The following is an 8,544-nucleotide window of genomic DNA, read 5'->3' as shown; positions in this document are numbered from 1 at the left end:
TTCCAAAAGGATGCTCAAGGTCGGAAGCATCCCTGCTTCTTTTTCTCCAAGACCTTCTCACCAGCAGAGAGGAATTATTCCATCGGGGACAGGGAGTTGCTAGCCATGAAGTTGGCTTTCTCAGAGTGGAGACATCTCTTGGAGGGAGCACGTTTTCCCTTCCAAGTCTTCACAGACCATAAAAATTTGGTGTACCTGCAGACAGCCCAGCGGTTGAATTCTCGCCAGGCCAGATGGTCCTTATTCTTCTCCCGGTTTCATTTCACCCTCCATTTTCTTTCTGGGGAGAAGAACATTCGTGCCGACGCTCTCTCTCGCTCCGTTGTGTCATCTGCGGAGGAGGAGGAGGAGCCTCGGCTTATTGTCCCCACCGAGAGCTTGAGAACTGTGGCCCCAATTTCGCTAGAGTCTGTGCCCCCGGGCAAGACTTTTGTTCCATCCAGTTTGCGACCGGAGGTTCTCTCTTGGGCACACTCGTCCAGGGTGGGTGGACATTTTGGTACTAAAAGGACATCTGAGTTACTGGCGAGGACATACTGGTGGCCGCATATGGCTCGTGATGTCGCAGAGTATGTTCGGGCGTGTGTCTCTTGCGCCAAGAACAAGACTCCTCGGCAACGGCCAGCTGGTTTGCTTTATCCTCTGCCGGTGGCGGACAGGCCCTGGGAGATGGTCGGGATGGACTTTGTGATGGGCTTACCCAAGTCTTGTAATTGCACCATTATCTGGGTGATCACCGACCATTTTTCCAAAATGGTGCACTTGGTGCCTCTTCCACGGTTACCTTCTGCACGGGTGTTGGCTGTCTTGTTCGTTAAGCATATCTTTCGCCTACACGGTATGCCAGACAAAATTGTTAGTGACCGGGGTCCCCAGTTTGCGTCTCGATTCTGGAGAGAGCTTTGTCGTCTACTCAGTATTGAGTTGAATCTCTCTTCGGCATATCATCCCGAGACGAATGGGTTGGTAGAGAGGGCCAACCAGACCTTGGTCACATATTTACGACATTTTGTTTCTGCCAGGCAGGATGGCTGGGCATCCTTGCTACCGTGGGCAGAGTTTGCACTTAACAATGCCGTAGCCGACTCCACCGGTCAGACTCCATTCCTCCTAAATTACGGCCAGCATCCGCGTGTTCCTGTGCCCATGCCTGTGTCTTCTGCTGACTCCAGGGTGGCAGACTGGGCTGTGAAGGCACGGGACATTTAGGACCGCACGCAGGATGCCATTCGGGCCTCCAAGGAGAGAATGAGGTCCTCCGCCGATGTTCATCGGCGCCCCGCTCCGACCTTTCCTCCTGGCGACTTGGTGTGGCTCTCCGCCCGTAACATCAGGCTGCGAGTTGAGTCCACTAAGTTTGCTCCTCGCTACTTGGGTCCCTTCAAGGTTCTCGAACGGGTTAATCCTGTGGTCTACCGTTTGGCTCTTCCTCCACGCTTGGGTATCACCGACACCTTTCATGTGTCCCTCTTGAAACCCGTGTACATGTCCCGGTTTTCCGAGTCATCTGCCGGGACATCGGGTTCGTCTATGGACGATTACGAGGTGAACGCTATTTTGAGGTGCAAGGTGGTACGCGGCAAAAAGTTCTATCTGGTGGATTGGAAGGGTTATGGCCCAGAGGACAGGTCATGGGAGCCTGCTGAAAACATTCGGTCCCCGCAGCTCATTGCTGCCTTCGAGCGTAGTGAGGCCCAAGGAGGGGGGGGGCCCTAGGAGGGGGGGTAATGTTAGGTCTCGAGTTCCCGCTTCTGTACAGGGGGAATGTCGAGCCATCTCCGCTGCAGTCTCCCATTCTTATCCAGCCGCAGTGGAGCCTGCTCAGCAGGGACGTCGGTCCCAGCGTCTTGCTCAGTCTCACGCTGTACAGAGAGTTACTGCTGCTTCTTCAGCTTCTGCCATTAAAGCCAGTGCTGATCAGCAGCGAGCGGACTTCTCTGGGACTAAGTCCTTGTCTGCACACACTGAGCATGCCCAGGGCAAGATCTCCCGTTGGAGATCGAGGGTCATGTGCTCAGGCTCTGCAGCACATTCCATTGGTCCTCTTGGCAGGTCTTGGAAGGGCAAAGTTTCTGTGGCCACTTCCTGTGCTGCAGCTATATAAACTGCGCATGACCGCACGGCCATGCGCTAGTGTACAATTGTTTATGTGTGTATGTTGTGAGTGCAAGTCGTCCTTGGATACCCCTACCCTATTGAATGTCTGTTCGCGGAAGGTGTACGGCTACTATCTAGCGCCCGACTTATCCTACTGCACAAATCACACATTACAGCGTCCAGTTGCTGTGACCGCCAGTACGGCGCCGTGCACTTCCTCTGTGCTTTCCTTACCCAAGCCTGGGTGGTTAGTGGCGTTCGTCAGTGCGGCACCGCATGCACTCTTGTGCCTTAATTCTGTTATATAGTTTCCTTACACACCCAGTTGCGGTGTTGTGCCAGCAAGGGTCTAATTGGACTTCAATCCTAGTTGGGGTTGAGTTTGCTGACTACTTGCTCGCGCTCTATGTGCGGTACCGCGGTCCTGTGACGCAACAGGATTGCTTCCTTCACGCTGGGTGAAGTTTAACCCACGTGTGTATACTTATGAGTACCGCCATATAGTCCGTCATTACTTGGCAGCAGGTTCCATCTCTGCACGGTGGACCCCGGGCTGCGAACGCACCATACTCTATCTGTCTTATTATTTGGTGCGTTCCGCTAGCCCTAACAGCGTATGAAAGCCCTTATAATAAGATATTAAAGGAATCAACAATAGATCGTGTGCTGCAGCCACAAAATAAGTACACCGGCCTCCAATACCCAAACTTAGAACACAGAGATATATGACGGCTGTACGGGAAATACTACACTGGCAAATCTATGGCCTTTGAATTTTTTTTAGGCTAAATAGCGCTGTAACGATTTTGAGTATCACACAGCCACAAAATAAGTACACCGGCCTCCAATGCTCAAACTTGAAGCAGAGATATATGACGGCTGTAACAGATGTACCACACTGGCAAATCTGGCAAATCTGTGGCCTTTACAATTTTTTTTAGGCTGAATAGCGCTGTATTGAATTTGAGTTTCACACAGCCAAAAAATTAGTACACCGGCCTCCAATGCCAAAACTTGGAGCAGAGATATATGGCGGCTGTAACAAAAATACCACACTGGCAAATCTGTGGCCTTTCAATTTTTTTTTTAGGCGAAATAGTGCTCTATAGAATTTGACTATCAGACAGCCAAAAAAAAAAATACACTGGCCTCCAATGACCAAACTTGGAGCACTCAGATATATGAGGCCTTTTTCGGTGAATTTAAAACACCCAAAAAAAAGGGGGCACAAGGGTAGCACACACAACTATGCTACGCATTCCTGACAAACTATAACTTTTCAACAGGCCTAAGTCTGTTGTCAGAACAGACTGTATATTTTTTTTTTGAAGGGTAGGGGGGAATTTGTGGAAAAATAAAAAAGGCATATAGACAGTAAATAAGTTGCAGCAGCAGGCAGTTATGGAGCTTTGGGAAGGATGCAGTGGGACCAATGAACGCACATACAGTGCCTGCAGGCCTTGCACTGATGTTGATATGCTGTGCTCTGCCTACCTATTGGGACCCACAAATTAGCCCTAAAAAGGACTTTTTGTTTCTCAGGAGTTGTGAATGTAAGTGTTGCAGACCTACACTAACTCTAAAACCACGATTCTGACCCTATCTCGGCAGCAGCTCTCCCTACTCTCGCTGAAACAAGAACAGAATGCGGCGAGCAGGGCAGCGCCAGGTCCCTAATACTTGGGATGATGCTGTGCGGCCAAGCCAATCACTGCACGACCACAACAAAGAAGGCTGCGACATTTCATGGCCTGGCAGACAATCCATGCACCGTGATTGGGTCTATAAAGTCCACCAAAACTGCGGGGTGGAGACTTCAGTTACTGCCGAATAATCCCGGAAATGCTCGCTGTTCGCCAAGTACGCCGAGCATAGCGATACTCAGGCGAGTAACGAATAGTGGCGAGCACGTTCGCTCATCACTAGTAAAAATGGCACCAGAATTTGTCCGACAATTTCTCCTAAAAGTAGAAATACCCATATTTGTCTCTACAGTACTGATTAACCATATGATGAAACTCGAGAGGGATGAAGCACTTTTTGCCTCTTGGAGCACAGATTTTCCTAGAATAGTTTGCACACTCCATATACAGAACCCATAAGTGCTATAGAGCAGAATCTCCCCCTCAATTGACCCCATTTTAGAGATTGTACCACTGCCAAAAATGTGAATGCTAAAAGTGGTTTATGCACACTGGGGCTCAGAAAGGGGATTTTAGATTTGGGAGTGCAGAATTTGCTGAATTTCTTTTGGCTGGAAAGGAGCCATTTTGTTTTTCCGTAGAATTACTCTGGACTCCATCTGGCTTACGTTCAGCATTGTACTTCCTTTCAGAGGTGCACAAAACTATGGTGGACAGCATGTTTATGCAGACCACAGGTCAAACAGAGTCAACAGTGCCTCCATGTGCCTCATTATAGAGACTCTTTCGCTGGGAGTTCCATCTAAATCACATATTTTAGATCTTTACAAGATAATACCAATGTAAGTGCTCAGCGCAGAGTGCAGGATAAATGTGAGCTGAGCCTTTCTGCTATCTTTGGAAAGAAGAATAATCAAATCAACAGCAGGTAAAGAATTGGTTTTATTTATTTTTCATGCTGTTGCTCGTTCGGTATAAGTGATTAGATCACTTTATGCTTTGTGTCTGTGCGATCAGAGTGGTACCAGACTTATTTCCGATTTATTTTTTTTGCTTCTGTCACACAGTAAAAAGCACTTTTTTGCAAGAAGTTTTTACGTTGCCATATTTTAAGAGCTATACTTTTTCCATATTTTGTCTGACAGAGTCATATTGTCATTTTGAAGGACAAGTTGACATTTTTATTGTTAACATTTTCAGTCACATGAAATTTTTTGATCGCTTTCTATACCAACTTTTGTTTTGGCAGGATGAACAAAAACCAGCAACTCAGGATTTTTCCCACTGTTCTGCATGTGGTAAAATTGATAAGGCAGTTTACATGTGTCTTTTTGATTGTGTTTTACTCCACTTTTTTCAAGTTGTATGATGATAAAGCATAGTTTGCTACTTTTTTGTAGCCATAGCCCTTCCTGGTGTGGGAACTGACACCTGGACATTACGGGTTATGTCCATCATTGGACGTTAAGGGGTTAAATACTTGATTCATTTAATTAATGAACCCATACATTTCAATAACTTGCCTCAGTGGATCTGATAACTGGTCACACAGTTATAAAGTTATAATCCAAAAGGGCAGAACGCAAAACTATTACTGAAATTAAAACTTTCTTCAAATATTAAAAATTACTTCTGTGGAGTCAACACAAGATATGTAGATGTACATGATGTCCCAGTAAAAGACATTTTTAACTGGCTTTAGAAGTTTTGTGCAAATTGATCTATTTTGTCAAGGTGCCTCAACCCGAATAAATTTACAAGGTAACTTAGCAATGTTATCATCAAAGTGGGCACTTTGATTCTCCAATAGACAGATTTTAGGCTGGTGGGTCTGTCTAAAGTGAGAAAACAATCTCATGACTTCAAGATTAACATTTAACAATTTGTACAGCCTGAATAAATATGGGAGGCACAGTTCCAGTCCTTATAAGTGATGGGACTGGTGCTCACACCATGATTTACAACCCTACATGCCAAAAAAAGTGCTTAATCCTTTTAAAGTAGTGACATAGACAAATTATGTCTGCGAGGGAGTGTTTAACCTCTTCCTGAAACTAAAATAAGCAATTTAGATGGAATTTGCTAGCTTTGGTGTGCAGGGACAACATGTTTCTCTGCTGCCCCTTTCGCTTGGCAGTAAGTGACATATTTCAGAGTGAAACAAAGGCACAACACAGTAGCTTTGGAGCATCTTTTCATTTCCTAGATACAGAAGGAATGTTACACAGTATTGGTCCTGTTCTGAGTGCACAGAGCAGGAGCCTCAGTCATTGCTTGTAGCAGCAGCATCCATCACATAGGATGCTGTGTGGCTGGAGCAAAGCAAGTATTGTCTGGTACATGGTCCACGTACTGCACAACGCCAAGTAAACTGCTGCAGAAACCATATATGGGCACAGGAGGTGTTAGCGGCTTCTCCTGGATGTACAGACAAGAGCCAGTGGAAGACCTGTTCATTCTGATTGCTCCTTCCAGGCATCTATTCGACGCTTCTCCCCATCAGCCCCCTCCCCACTTTCCTTTCACTGGGATTTCTGTCTTATTAAGCTGTCTTGGAATGTGCGGATTTTGGCTTTTGGCACGTTAAGTTGTTTTCTGATTTTTTTTAGATTGCTTTCTGGATGTATCTCTTTATTTTTTGGCTGTGATTGTAAATTCGGAGTCTTACTGGAGCTGCTGACTACCCAGGCTTCCTTAACAACAAAGCATTTATTCATTAAGTGAAGGTACTGCAAAATGCTTCAGTTCAGCATCCCTTCATCCTTGTATTAGGCTCACTCCTGTATATATGATTGCTGATCCTGGACACATGTACAAGGTAAGAGATGGAAGGTGCTGTGCAGAATTCCTATGCAGCCTAATTGACAAAGCTATAAATAACTTTTCGCTCTATTCCCTGCCTATTTGTTTCATTAATTTTAACAACTGTCAAGAGACTTGCCTTTAATGAATCACTGGAAGAACAATATTGAATATTTTAACAATACCTAATATGAAACAGTCTACATAGATGATTGAACATACAGGTAGATTAGCCTTTGTGCTGAACTAAAAGCAAGAGCTGATTCACTTACATCTTCCATTTGCACTATGCATAGAAAATAACTATATGAAAGGAACTTAAATAGAAGTAGTCCATGCATATCTGTCTTGCTCTTATTAACTGCTAATGTTCAGATCCATTTGATTATTTTCATAGAGAACTTTACATTGAACAATAAAGTAGTTTGGATGAAAACCATAAGCTCTAGACTAAGGACGGGTACAAAACGCTCATTATTCATGCAGACGTGATATTTTGTTAAAGTCCAAGTCCATGAAAATACAAGCTTATCTATAGCCTTTTCTCTAGTGGCCAGCATGAGTAGATGCCTAATGTAGTTTATGGTCATATGCCAACTGAAATGGTATATACTGTCTGCTACTGTCTTTCATAAGCTAGTAGATATGGCTGGATACACTTGCTGTCATGTGTTTTTGTTATGTGGAGACTTAAATACTTTAGCTCAAAAGGAGAAATGCAGTTTAACACATAATAATATGAAATAAGGAACTACAGATACAGAATCTTCCTTGAGATCCTAAACTCTGGCAATAGAGGGGTTAAAACGGAGGTTTGTGATTATCCTTGAATATGTGAAGTGTGGATTTTTTTTTTACATTCCGGATTTTAAACACTTCCATTTCCAATTCTTCAACTTCCAGGGAACAGTTGCAATCATTTGTTTTGCCATTGCAAAGTAGTGAGGATTACCAAATGGGCAATAATATAGATCTCACTGGAAACACATGATTTGCTTTAGATTGGACTAGTCGCTTGATTTTCCAACCTGTTACCCATTAAAAGTGGCATGTTGTCTGCTTGAATGATGACTTTGCATCTGCAACCATGGGTAGTATATGAAACTGTAATTATTGCAAGACTCCTATTACTGCCATCTGCCAGGAAGAGGTGTCCGTTATGTGTGGCTATTAAACCATGTAAATGCCTTTCTAAATACTAATTTTACGCAGGAGAAATCTGCAGATTACTACATTATTATATCATTACTGCTCAGAAATCTTCACACAAAGCTTCTCATCTACCTATCTGTCTGTCTATCTATCTATCTATCATACAAATATAGAAATTGATAACATAGTTGTCATAAAATATTACGTCATATATGTTATTACTTATTCAATATTACAAAAAAGTGTAAATGGACACAGAGAGGTGGGGGATGTCTGGACAATACCCTTAGCCAGTGTGTGAAGGTTATAATACATGCATTAAACCATTATTAGCATAACCTAGCATGTTTTGAGAATGTTAAATAAGTCTCATTGCATACAAATAATATTTCCTTTTGTTCTGTTGAAGAATCAGTGATACTATATAACAAACATGCTATAAATAATAAAAAATAGTGCTCATAAAAATATGAGCTGGGAGCTTTGCTAATGAAGGTGGGGAATGTAAAAGAATCTATGAACCTCCTACAGCTCTTCAAGCTCTTATCTGAGATTGTGTAAAATCATTGTGCTTTTTTGGAATAACATGTAAGTTAATACTTATTATGTCCATTTCACTAATTAAAACAGCAAAGTGGCCCTGACATGGGCCTGGAAAATACCCCTTTTCAGTACAGATCATCTTTTCACATTTTCTTGCTTACATCCAACAGGATGCAGCTGTTTGGGAAGCTGATTCTGTAGCTTGCAGACTCATTTATCAAAATATTTTAGTCCCCAAACTGTGGTAAAAGTAGAGCAATTGCCCGTCACCAGACATTTGTAATCAGTACCATTTATCAAATGACTA

The 8,544-nt window shown here is 43.6% G+C and overlaps 1 protein-coding gene across 5 annotated transcripts in view; it reads left to right on the top strand.

The window, feature by feature from the left end:
- Nucleotides 1-5,950: 5,950 nt before the first annotated feature.
- Nucleotides 5,951-8,544, top strand: part of NLGN1 (neuroligin 1) — a 1,437,853-nt gene continuing 1,435,259 nt past the window's right edge. For 2 of the 5 annotated variants that reach the window (XM_069727298.1, XM_069727293.1), the window contains exon 1: nucleotides 6,165-6,558. The gene's annotated coding sequence lies outside the window, so the exon portion shown is untranslated. Of the gene's footprint in view, nucleotides 6,559-8,544 lie in introns of all 5 variants that reach the window. The other 3 variants (XM_069727295.1, XM_069727297.1, XM_069727292.1) reach the window with 3 other exon arrangements.

This window comes from Ranitomeya imitator, chromosome 5 (assembly GCF_032444005.1).
Source record: "Ranitomeya imitator isolate aRanImi1 chromosome 5, aRanImi1.pri, whole genome shotgun sequence".
NCBI classification, from domain to species: Eukaryota; Metazoa; Chordata; class Amphibia; order Anura; family Dendrobatidae; genus Ranitomeya; species Ranitomeya imitator.
The sequence above is the reverse complement of the archived record's forward strand: the minus strand, read 5'-3'. Positions and strand labels throughout refer to the sequence as shown.